The sequence below is a fragment of the Mustela erminea genome, chromosome 4 (assembly GCF_009829155.1).
Source record: "Mustela erminea isolate mMusErm1 chromosome 4, mMusErm1.Pri, whole genome shotgun sequence".
Taxonomy (NCBI): Eukaryota; Metazoa; Chordata; class Mammalia; order Carnivora; family Mustelidae; genus Mustela; species Mustela erminea.
The window spans coordinates 55,002,008-55,015,407 of NC_045617.1; the positions used below are offsets into that span (position 1 = coordinate 55,002,008).

Consider the following 13,400-nt stretch of genomic DNA (forward strand, 5'->3'; position numbering starts at 1 on the left):
AGAAAATAAAGAGGCAACCCACAGAATGGGAGAAGATATTTGCAAATGACAGTACAGACAAAAGGTTGATATCCAGGATCTATAATGAACTCCTCAAACTCAACACACACAAAACAGACAATCATATCAAAAAATGGGCAGAAGATATGGACAGACACTTCTCCAATAAAGACATACAAATGGCTATCAGACACATGAAAAAATGTTCATCATCACTAGCCATCAGGAAGATTTAAATTAAAACTACATTGAGATATCACCTTACACCAGTTAGAATGGCAAAAATTAGCAAGACAGGAAACAACATGTGTTGGAGGGGATGTGGAGAAGGGGGAACCCTCTTACACTGTTGGTGGGAATGCAAGTTGGTGAAGCCTCTTTGGAGAACAGTGTGGAGATTCCTCAAGAAATTAAAAATAGAACTTCCCTATGACCCTGCCATTGCACTCTTGGGTATTTACCCCAAAGATACAGATGTCGTGAAAAGAAGGGCCATCTGTACCCCAATGTTTATAGCAACAATGGCCACGGTCGCCAAACTGTGGAAAGAACCAAGATGCCCTTCAACGGATGAATGGATAAGGAAGATGTGTCCATATACACTATGGAGTATTATGCCTCCATCAGAAAGGATGAATACCCAACTTTTGTAGCAACATGGATGGGACTGGAAGAGATTATGCTGAGTGAAATAAGTCAAGCAGAGAGAGTCAGTTATCATATGGTTTCACTTATTTGTGGAGCATAACAAAAAGCATGGAGGACATGGGGAGTTAGAGAGAAGGAGTTTGGGGTAAATTGGAAGGAGAGGTGAATCATAAGAGACTATGGACTCTGAAAAACAATCTGAGGGGTTTGAAGTGGCGGGGGGGTGGGAGGTCGGGGTACCAGGTGGTGGGTATTATAGAGGGCACGGATTGCATGCAGCACTGGGTGTGGTGAAAAAATAATGATACTGTTATGCTGAAAATAAATAAATTAAAAAAAAATGGTCCCCCCTTCGGGTCCCAAGTTTAAACAAGGGCCATTGCAGAATCTCTTAGGGTAAGGAGGTAACCTGGGGACAGTAGTGACCGGCCTTTCGGCTAAGAAAGATTTGCCGTAGGGTTTGTCCATGATGGTGGTTTAGCTCACACCGCACACAGGCTAATCCTTAATGGCAATGAAATAGGATGGCTCCAAGGCTAAGAAGGACCATAGGGGAAACAACTGCTATTGGAAAACTGGTAAGTGGGGGCATACTCATTCTCTTATTTTACTCACTTTTTTGGGGACTGTCAAGAAATACGATCTAAAAATCACTTTTTCTCTTCAGCTTAACTGAATTGTGTATCTTACTGCCCAGTGGCTTATGCAATAAATGTTACTAAAAAGACTAATTTAAGATCTGAATTTATTTTAATTAGTTTTTGTAATACTGCTGCAGATGTGAGTCTGCTTATATGCAACCTGTACTGGCTGAGAATCTCAATGAAGTCTCAAACATTTTATACTGATGGAGAAGACAGTTTCAAGTAATATGGACAGGAATAAGAAGTCAAAGGAAGGGGGAAAGAAGGAAGCAGGCTTGTGTGGTTTTGGACATGTTCCCTGCTCACACGCAGCCAGTTATGGTGGGGTCGTGGCGTGGTATTAATAACTGACAGCTGTTGTTAACTCCTACGGAAGAGTAGATAACCTTACGTGGAATCCATACCCAGATCCTGGGCTGTAGAGTAATGAGTCCCCCTGGAATGAAAGCTTCGGCCCTCTTTGTTGTAACTATTGATCTACTGTAGAGGCCTGATGTGATTTAGATGAGGGAGGAAGAGATAATGGCATTGATTATTCTATTTGGGAAGCAGACTAAGACAGAACTAAGGTACAATACATGAACGGAAAAAAAACCCACTCAATCATTCCTTGTCTTTTCTTTGCAGTCCAAGGCAACACAAGTTGTCATAGTGACAGGGGAATACATCTTGATAAACAAGTAGCTTTGAATTTCAGGGACACTTTGGTGTGACAAAACCCTAACATTGCTTTTGCTGTCCTAGCTTTTGGGGGACCATGGATGACAGTCGGTCAAAGCCCTGGATAGTGGCTTACCAGTGAGGGGTGAGCTTGAGGGACCGAGTGCTCACTCAGGGAGAAGAGTCTTCCCCAGTGGAGGTCATAATTTTTCACTTCATTAGGTAAAAATGTCTTTGATTCAAAACTGGACTGTGTCATGTAATGAATGTAGTGGGGCTGACTTAGACCATTCAACATAGGTCAGTTTCTCAGCTGGAGATGGAAGGGCTGAGGGGTGGTAGATTTTACCCCGAGGGGATATTTGGTCATGTCTGGAGACAGTCTGAATTGTCTGGAATGAGAGTGGAGGTACTACTTTAATCTGGTGGGTAGGTCCCAGGGATGGTGGCAAACATCATACAATGCACAACAGCCTGATGCAACAAAGGATTATCCAGCCCAAATTGTCAGTACTGTCAACATTAAGAAACCTTGGTCTAGTCTATTTTGTAACAGGGTTACCTAGAATTTGTTTAGAATTGTTAACCAAAAAGCAGCTCAAATGCCTAATAGATTGCCTTGGAACAAGAATCCAAGAGAAAAACACAAATGAAAATGAAAAGCACAAACAAAATGAAAAGTATGGTTGCTGTGTTTTTTGCCTGGGTCTTATCCCTGTCATCTGCTTAAAAGCTATTTCAACTACAGCATATCACTGTTAAGCATCCCCACTTCCCCCCACCCCTGTTTAACCCCAGCCACTGCATTCTGGGGAGAAAATGAAGAGGTAGAATAATGTCCCTGACTTCCAGTGGGTTAATATTCTAGGCCTGTAAATAATAGAATGGGGTAGATTTAGAATGTCTTTCCTGTGACAAAGAACAGGAGGGACAGGAGAGGAATTGTGTCATGATGTTCTGGAATTCAGAGTCAGAAAGAATGAAGATCTTATCTGTTGTAAGAAGCCAGTGTGGAGTCTAGCAGTTATGAGCTCAGACTTGTCAGGTGGATAGAGTTGGTGGTATTGCATAAAGTGGTAGGATTCTGAAGCAAGCTAAAACTCTCTTGAATGCTCATTTCTCACCTGTGAAGTGGGCTTACTTGTATCTTCCTCACACACTTATGAAGACTTTGTGGTATACTGCAGTTATTTTTAGCTTTCATGACCTTTTTCACAGAAGAGAAGACCACAGGTCAGCAGCATGGATTAGAGGTAAACAACAAGTCCAGGGATGTCTGGGTGGCTCTGTTGGTGAAGTGTCTGACCCTTGATTTCAGCTCAGGTCATGATCTTAGGGTTGTGGGATCAAACCTTTTGTCAGGTTCTTCATTCAGTGGGGAGTCATCATTCAATGGAGATTCTCTTTCTCCTTCTACCTCTGCCCCTCCTTTCTCTCCAGTCACATGAGCACTCTCTCTCAAATAAATACGTTTTTTTAAAGGTAAACAATACCAAAGGACTAACAGACACATGAAAAGGTGCTTGACATCCCTTGGCATCAGGGAAATAAAAATCAAAACCACATGAGATACTGCTTCACACCAGTCAGAAAGGCTAAAATTAACAAGTCAGGAAATGACAGATGTTGGTGAGCATGTGGAAAAAGAGGAGACATCCTACATTGTTGGTGGGAATGCAAGCTCATGCAGCCACTCTGGAAAACAGTACGGATGTTCCTCAAAAAGTTGAAAATAGAGCTACCCTATGACCCAGCAATCACACTATGGAAGAGTCCAGACGTCCATTAACAGATAAATGAATAAAGAAGATGTGAGATACACACACACACACACACACACACACACACACGAATATTATGCAGCCATCAAAAAATTGAAATCTTGCTATTTGCAACAACATGGTTGAAACCAGAGGGTACTATGGTAGGTGAAATAAGTCAGAAAAGACAAGTATCATGATCTCATTGATATGTGGAATTTAAGAAATAAGGCAGAGGATCATAGGGAAGAGAAGAAAAAATTAAACAAGGCAAAACCAGAGGGAGACAAACCATAAGAGACTCTTAATCTTAGGAAACAAACTGAGGGTTGCTGGAGGGAAGGTGGGGGTGGGGAGTCTGGGTGCTGGACACTGGGGAGGTTATATGTTGTGGTGAGCACTGTGTGTTGTGTGAGACTGATGAATCACAGACCAGTATCCATGAAACAAATAACACATTACATGTTAATAATAAAAATAAAATAAAATTATTCAGTAGCTTCACAGTAAAATAAATAAATAAATAAATGGTAAACAACAAGTTTGAAAAAGCCAGAGGTATACCTGAAATCTGGCCTAAGGTCAGAGTTCTGCCTATAACATGGACCATACAATTCTCTCCTTTGATTCCCCTGAGCACTCCTATTGCATTAACACTGGATGCATATCAGCCTCCATCACACACCAGGTACTATTCTGGGTACTAGAGACACAAACACAAGTAAGACAAAAGCACTAGAATCATGGTATGGGTTGGGCAGATTTAAAGCTGAGATGGTCTTTGAACTGGCACTGAATAGTGAAGAAAGTTCAGATGGGGTGGAGCAGAGAAGCCCCAGAGACTCTAGAAGCAGTAAAGGATAGTGCTTGGGATCTGCTGGTAGTTGAGCAAAGAATTGCAGGATTCAATAGGATGTTACATAGTCTGTCTTTTATGAGTGGGAATACTTTATGCTGATCTAAAACTTCAGTTTACAAAGCATTCCCACATGCTCTGCCACCACTGCTAATACATCATGATGAAATGAACCTTTATTGAGGACTTACTATGTACCAGGAGCTAAGGTGAGCATTTTACAAGAACCAGCTTGTGTATTTTAAACAAGCAAATGCAATCTATCAAGAAGATGCTACTATCAATGTGAGGAAGGAAATTATTAATTTATTTGTTAATTATGAAGAAACTTAAAGGGGATTTAGTGCCAAAAATTTTTACACTAAAATTTACATACTAGTTAATAGCATGTTTTGAATAAAACAGGCATCTTTGACTCCATGTCCAATGCTGTCTTAATTAACAGTTACATATATGTCTCACATTTCCCTTTCTTCCTTATATGTTCATTCCTTTCAAGATTCTAAATTCTCTAAGGGCGAGGGCTATCTGTCATTGTGTGTCCTTGCAGTTTGGGTAGGGGTCGGAGATAGGGATCAAGAATTAGGTGTCTAGAGCAGAATCAAGATTTAGGAAATATTGGTGAAATTTAATAAAGATTTAGTCCTGGGAATTATCTCAAGGGAGTACTCTCCTTTAAAAGGTATTGGTAAAAATGGAATGATCCTGGGTATGAAAGAAGCAGCTCAATTTGAAAAAGAGTGATGATTGTAGTGTTTATCAGTGGGAGAATTAATAGAGAGAACTCTGAATATTACCTTATCTGGCCAACCTAGGCTGTTTGCTTAGGTTCAGGCCATATGTGTAAGATTCCAATGAGTTTTCATCAGCACATGTGTCCCCAGTGAGTCTTTGAAAGAATGAAAACTTTTCTAAGTACTGAGCTTTGCTTGCTGGGAAGTAAGAGAAGTTACTTCAATAATGCTGCCAGTAGTTCAGTAAGGATTGAAGTAAAGAGTTGAAGCTTCCCCCATCCTGGTGCCCATTAGCCTAGTGGGCCTCTAGATATGTGCAAGTGTCTGAAAACTCACAGAGCAGGTGGCAACAACAGGGATTTTTTTTCTCTTAGAACTGTTTTTTTAGACGAGGGTTCAAATAAATTTTAATACTTGAAAATTATAAACACTTAAAGATCACACACTGATTATGATATTATGATCTAACATTTTGATTTCAGGGACTTGCATCAGGATCTTGGGTTCTTGATGGGAGGGGTTGAAGATGTGTACATATAGGAGGGTTGTGAATGACTGGCTAGAGACAGGATGATGTAGATCATATTTTCCAAGATGGCCACATCAAGGTCTTTCATCCTACATACTCTTCTTATAATTTGATATCTACATGCTTCCTATCAAGAAGTGGAGTTAACGTTCCCTTGGAATTTGAGCAGGCCTGGGACTAGAGAGGAAGTGATGTAATTCCTGAGGCAAGGTCGTAAAAGAAGATAGAGCTTCAACATGGTCTCTCTTGGGATACTTGCTCTGGGAACCCAGCTGCTATGCTGTGAGGAAGCGGAGGCCACCTGCAGGTGTTCTGGCTGAAAGCCGCAATTAAGAGCTCAACAGACAGTCACCATCAATTGCCAGGCACATCAGTCCTTTGAGGTGACTTCAGTTCTAGCCACTGACTGCAATTGCATGAGAGACCCCATGTGAAACCCTTAGCTGAACCCAATCAACCCCAGGACCATAAGAGATAATACTGTTATAGCCACTTAGTTTGGGGATGATGTGTTACATAGCAATAAGTAATTAGAACAACTAGTTCACTCACTTCCTGTACTGTGTTCACTTTTATAGATTAAACATTTTTATGCTTTTGTTATATATAGCATACATACATTACACGTGAGAAAAAGCCAGTGATATGATATATAAAACCTTTAAAAAGGTTTGCTAAACTCTTTAGGCTTTATATATATGTGTGTGTATATATATACATACATATGTATATGTGTGCATGTTATATAAATATAATCACAAATATAATCATATATATAATCATATATATATGTGTACATATATATATATAGAGAGAGAGAGTGCATGCAAATGGATCTGAAAGCATAATTCAGACAGTTCCAAATCCTACATCATAATTTCTCAAATTTAATTTAGAACTTTGCATTTCTGCTGACATTCTTGTTTCTTGTTTTTTGCTGAAATTGGTTTTTAATGATAATCTTACTGCTTGTGGGCATTTAAACTATGAATTCTGAGATTAGCAGTAGAAGTTGAGTTAGAGAGATCTCATCATATTCAGATAGCTGAATAGCCAAGCAAATCACTCTGTGAACTGTCACCCTTACGGCTGATAAATATCTTTAATCCTATTCAAATATATTCTACTTCCAAGGCAATCCATAATATGGTTCCCCCCCACCATCAATTCTATTTGTGCAGGTTGCCAAAAACCCCCAAATTATTCTCCCTCCTTTAGATACATTATCAGAATATATCAGTAATATATCAAAGGTGTACTTGACCCAGGTTCCTACCTCCTCTCAATGGAGTAGGTTAAAAAAAATACCTTTACTTATATGGTATGAAGACACAGGCAAAATCATATATAGGGTCAATACATCCTGTGAATTGGATTCAGAGGAAAGACTTCTCTCTCTCCAAATTGAGTTCAATCACCTAAATAGGGCAAGTGAAAAAGAAATAACAAAGAGAATGGTCTGATGTTGGCATAAAGCTGAGGCCAGTTAATTGAGTATTAGTTGATGGTACTGGGTCCAGATTGCTGATGGTATATAGTATAGCCATATCCTGACTCCTGGAAAGAATTTTCAAGATTCCAATGATAATTTAACCCTGCAGACTAAGTCCTCAGACATTTCCATTGGCTTCCTGTCTAATTGCTCTACAGTTAAAAAAATAACACTCAAATAAAAAGAAAATACACCCACACAAGAGCTCAACAGTAGTTAAATCTGAGTAAGGCATATGCTGAGCTCCTAGCCCTTGGAGTTACAGATGAAATTCAGTTCCTGCTCTAAAGCTCAACATATAGATGTATTATATTAATTTGCTAGAGTTGTTGTAACAAAGTACCACAGACTTGGCTTAAACATCAGAAATATATTGTCTCAAGTCCAAGATCAAAGTGCAACAAAGCATCTTTGGTTGACCAAACTTTATCCAAGCTTCTCAAATGTCTCCTAGCCCATCTGTGCACTTCCTTGTAAAATGTAGTTTTAGGAAGAATCCTGCTAGGCACTTCATCTTCAGCCTTGATATCTGATCAGGTTCCTCACGTTCCATCATCCCCTGGTTGATAGATATCTAACTCTGGCCTGTCTTCAGCAAAAACACAAACACAAACACAAATAAAACCAAAAAACTCCCCCCTCCAAAACCCCCCAAATCCATTAAGTTTATTTAGCCAGAACCTCATCCTTACCCTTAAAGTTCCTTCTTGGTAATTTTCCATCCACCAATCACCATCCTGCATCTTGGCTGTAAATTTCCACTTGCTCATGTTGTGTTTGGAGTTGAGCCCAAACTCTCTCCACTGTAAAATCCCACCACACTAGTCTGCATGCTTACTGTGATGGTCCTGAATCCTTACCATCTTCACTAATTGTCCCTGAATACATTATTCTCTTTAATGGGTTCTGGTAGAGGTGTATCCTTCTGAGGGCTGTAAGGGAAGGGTCTATTCCAGGTCTTTCTTCTTCATTTGTAGATGGCCATATTCCTGTTCACATGTCGTTCTCCCTCTGTGGGTCTCTGTGTTCAAATTTCCCTTTTCTATAAGGACACTAGTCACACTGGATTAGGGTCCCACCCTAAGGACCTTGCTTTAGCTTGATTACCGTATAAAGACCCGATAGCCAAAAAAGGCCACTTTCTGAGGTCCTGGGGGTTAGAACTTCAACATAAGAATTTTGGGGGAAGGGAGGTACAATTTTACTCATAGCAAGTGTGATAGGCAAATAGAGAAGAAAGTGCAGTGTAAAAAACACAATGATAGGAGGACTTGCTGTCTTTCTGGAAAGTCAAGGCACTTGCAATTAAGACAATAATTCAGCTGTGTGTAGTACAGATCCAGAGACTTCTAGCATGACACTGCCTTCAATATCAGGGGTCAAAAGGGATCCCCAGAATTGTACACACTCCTTGTAAGACACCCTCTGAGTTGCCCCACACTACTTACGGTATTCTCACTACTTTCTGCCTAGAGGCTTCAAGACTGTTGCCCCTAATCATGGTTTCCACCATACGAAGCCCAGTTCTCCCCTCATCTGTGTGCTAATTCCCATCAGTCTATGCAAAGGCTTCTTCTGGAAAGACTGCAAAGACTACCTTCTGGAAAACACAAGCTGTCACTGGCAAAATACCCATACCCTTGACCTCCTTTCTAAATATTCTCTTCACTTTAGCCTGTCTGAATCCTGGTACCACCAAGGAGGCTGTTTCCTGAGCCACTCTTTCAGCTGGTAGCCATTTTTCTCCTACAGCTCTCTTATCATTGGGTCAAGAAGTGAGGTATGAGTCTTTCTTGCTCCATCTACATTCTTCTTTTCCCTTAAAAAGAAACACCTTTGAACATTATATCTTCACGTTATAACCTTATACTTATCTACTAACTCCCAGGGCAGTCTTTCTTACTTCTTGAAGATTTTAGCTCCTGGCTCACTCTCTACAAAAATACTCCTATTATAACTCATGATGAGTCTTATATCCATATAGGAAATTATTCTAAAACCTTGGCCTCTCAGTTTCTTGACCTCCTCTATTCCAATTATCTTGTTTCCCACTTACCTCAGTCATGTGATTCCCATGGTCATCATATTTAAAACTTGCCATTTTCAATACTTGTTAGATAATCTTTACCTCCAGCATCCCATTCCATCCTATACCACCATCATATATTTCAAGACCATTCCGCTAGGATCCCCATTCCTTCAGCCCCATCAGCTCCTATAGTTCGATACTATTTTTTCACTGTCTCTCACCCTTTCCTGATGACCACAACCAGCTCCATGTCCTTAATTCCTTATTCAGCTAAAATGTTGTGGACAATCATTAGAGCAACTCCTTTACTTACATCTATAACATCCTCATCCTCTCTCATTTTGATAATGCCAGCAGGACAAAAGCTAATTTCTTAAATTCACCTCTCCACCTATTCCACATCTGCATGAGGATATTGAAAAACACAGTTCTTGTTTCCTGGACTGACTTTAAATCCATGCCTTTATACCCCTTTTCTGTTCTTTCCTCATCCAACCTCCCGATGATTTTACTCAACCTCATAGCTCAATATTTCTTGGAAATTTTGCATTAGGGAACACAACTCCTTGTTGTCATGAATTAAAATTCATTTTATACATGAAGGGTAAAATTTATTTAAAAGGGGGAAAAGTTATTCTTCTTTAAAAAGACAAAATTCTCCCTGAGAAGTCTTTCAGTAGTTACTACTGCAATTGCATTTTAAGTAGTAGTTCATAAAAATTCAGAAAGTTTAGGTAACTGAGATTTTATTCCAACTGATGAATCTGAAAGATCTGGTAGTTGATGTTTTAATTGGACAACCAGGACAGAATTCTTCATAAACTAAAGAGAAAAATCAGTTCTCTAAGAAATGTGGGCTCATCAACTTCTTTTTAGAAGAAGATGTCACCCCTTACCACTCCTAGTTTTCTCTCAGGCAAAGTACTGTTCTGCTTTGGACATACTTAATGGGCCAGTCATAGTTACTCAAAATGTTCAAATGCAAACTGATGATAATGTCTTCCACTTAACATCATCTCTGTTTTCAAGCACTGCATGTGAATTTGAGATTTGAGAAAAAGTATTTATATGTCATGTATATGTATTTTGTGTGTGTGTGTGTGTGTTTGCTTTTACTTTCTGAGAGACTAGTTTCCAGTTGTAGTTTGACTTGCATTCCCTTCCTTCTCTTAGGAAATTTAATACCTGACTCTAATCTAAACTCCCTGTTTGTGTAACAAACAAACAAACAAAACAAAACAAAACAAAAAAAAAAAAAGAAAAAGAAAAGAAAAGAAAAAGAAAAACTGAAGTGAAACTGTGGATCCTTCCTTAATCTTGAAACAACCAATTACCTACTCTACCTATTCATAGGTTCTCCTTCCCTTGTTGGTCTGCTTCATGGATTTCCCAACATGAATAGTATCTATTTATCTAAATCAAATACTTTCCTTAATAGTACTTCAAACTACTTTCTGGTACCCGCCTGTAATTGTGATGGACATTGCTGATGAAAGGTAGGATTCTCTAGAATTTAATGGAAAAAAAAAAAATACATTTTGATGAATTTTGTTGATATTAAAATGAGTGATTTTTTAAAGTAAAACTTTATAACTATTTTCAAGATCACTACTGGGGAAAGGTAGTGGTTTTAACACTGGAAACGCATATTTCCACTTCCTTAAGTTCTCAATCCCCTTCTATAAACAAAGGAAAGCATAAAATCCCTACTGGTCACTAAAAGTACCTGAGACTGAGTCTACCTGGAGGATACAGGGCCTGTTATCTCAGTCTTTTTTTTTTTTTTTTTTTAAGATTTTATTTATTTGAGAGAGAGAAAGAGAGAGAGAGAGCATGAGAGAGAGATATCACAAACACAGGGGAGGAGCGGAGGGAAAAGCAGACTCCCCAATGAGCAGGAAGCCTGATGTCTACTCAATCCCAGCACCCTGGGATGATGACCTGAACTGAACGGAGACGCTTAACCAGCTGAGTCACCCAGGTGCCCCAATGTTATCTCAGTCTTAATGGTTCCAGTGAATCTGTTGGTTTTTCATCTAAGATGCTCACATCTCTTTAAGTATGAGAAACATATAAAAATTTAATATGCAATACTTGGACAGATTTGGGACTTGTTATTCATAGTCAAATCATTAAGATCTTGTCTGTCCTTTTCATCTTAAAGAAAATTCCATATTTTGCTTAGATTTCTAGATAGTGTATGTATTTTTCTGTCTTTATTGAACTGATTATTTATTTAAAAATCACTAATGTAGTAAATTTAATTAATAGAGGCTAACATTAACAGATGTTAGCATTAGTTAAACAAACTGTCCACTTTGTAAAAACATTCTTATCATAGGTATTATCTTTTTATACCCTGCTGAATTAAAATTGTTAATATTTACTTAGGATTTTTGTCTCTATTTGCATGAAAGCAATTAGTCAATAATTATTTCCTTCTAATAACCACCTTTTGTAAAGATTTTGGTGACAAGGTTATCATAGTTTCATAAAATGGCTCAGGAGTACACATTTTTAATATATTCATGAATAGTATATGATTAAAATTATGTCTTAAATGTTTGGCAGACTTTCCTCTTGAAACAGTGTGAACTAGAATTTTCTCTCTTGGAGACTTTTAATCTCTTTGTTTTTGATGTTTTGCAGCTTCACTGTAATCTTTTTAAGTGTGGATTTCTTTGCGTTTTTTTTTATTCTGTTTTGGATTTTAGGGCTTCCTGCTTCTGAGGATTAGTATTTTTCTCCATTCTTTATATTCTGTCCTCCTTGCACTCTAAATATATTTATTTTATTCCTTCTTAAACTCTTCTCTATGTTTCTCAATTTCTCCTTTATATTTTCCATCTTCTTGCCCTTCTGTGCTGTAATCTGAAATTTACCTTTTAATCTATTTTTCAGTTTTCTAGTCCTCTCTTCAGCTGTGTCTAATTTTCAGTTGATTTGAGTTTCGTTCATTATTTACTTACTGTTTTATTTCTAGGAGTTCTATTTAGTTCTCCTTGGTTATATGTGTGTATGTATGTATGTATGTATGTATGTATTTAAATAAGCTCCATGCACAGTGTGGAGCCCAATGTGGGGCTTAAACTCACAACCTTAAGATCAAGACCTGAGCTGAGATCAAGAGTCAGATGCTTAACTGACTGAGCCACCCAGGCATTCCATCCTTCATTAGTTTTTAAAGTCTCTTGTTTCTGGCACACACTTCCATTTCCATATTTTATTTCTTTAAACTTATTTTTAAATTATGTTTAGTCAGCTAACATATAGTACATCATTAGTTTTTGATGTAGTGTTCAGCGATTCCTTAGTTGTGTATGACACCCAGTGCTCATCACCATACATGGCCTCCTTAAATACCTTTCACCCAGCTACCTCATCTCCCCCCACTTCCCTTCTGTAACCCTCAGTTGTTTCTCAGAGTTCAAAGTCTCTCATGGTTTGTCTCCCTCTCTGATTTTATACTCATTTTATATTTTATTTCTGTTAATTATATTATCTAAAGTCTTATTTATGGAGTCTTGTTTGTGCATATGACTAGGTTCTCCACTGTAAGCTCATGACATATTATCCATGACATTTCTTTGAAGGCTGGATTGCAGGTGGGTTTCCATATAGGATTTGCATCTCTCTGTAAAGTTACTGATGGAGTCTTCAACCCAGGGTTACTGTAAAGTGCATTCCTAACTTGAACTTTGTGAATGACTGCAGAGTGTAAATTTGGTTGGTAAACTCATCTGATGCCTGGTGTTGTTATAGATTTTCAGGGAAAATATTTTCCTCCCAGTGCCAATTTTCCTGTTACCCAGATAGGCAATTTTTGTTGTTTCTCCTAGGGTATGAATGAATGTTGAAGAGCTAGGACTTTTTTCCTAGTTTGTCTTTACAATTTATGCTAGGAGATATTCCTATTAAATTTGCCATCTTGGGAGAGATTCTCTTAGTTTGGAACTCCTGTTCACTCTGAGATCATAAAGTTCAAGATCAACTTGAGCAAACAACCTCAGGGTAAATGCTGGCTTCAGTAATCAGCTCACATCTCCTC

The 13,400-nt window shown here is 38.5% G+C and overlaps 1 long non-coding RNA gene across 2 annotated transcripts in view; it reads left to right on the forward strand.

Annotated features, from left to right (window-relative positions):
* The first annotated feature begins 2,939 nt into the window (after nucleotides 1-2,939).
* Nucleotides 2,940-13,400, forward strand: part of LOC116588361 — a 34,965-nt gene continuing 24,504 nt past the window's right edge. For both annotated transcript variants that reach the window (XR_004284909.1, XR_004284910.1), the window contains exon 1: nucleotides 2,940-3,205. This is a non-coding gene — a long non-coding RNA (uncharacterized LOC116588361). The remainder of the gene's footprint in view (nucleotides 3,206-13,400) is intronic.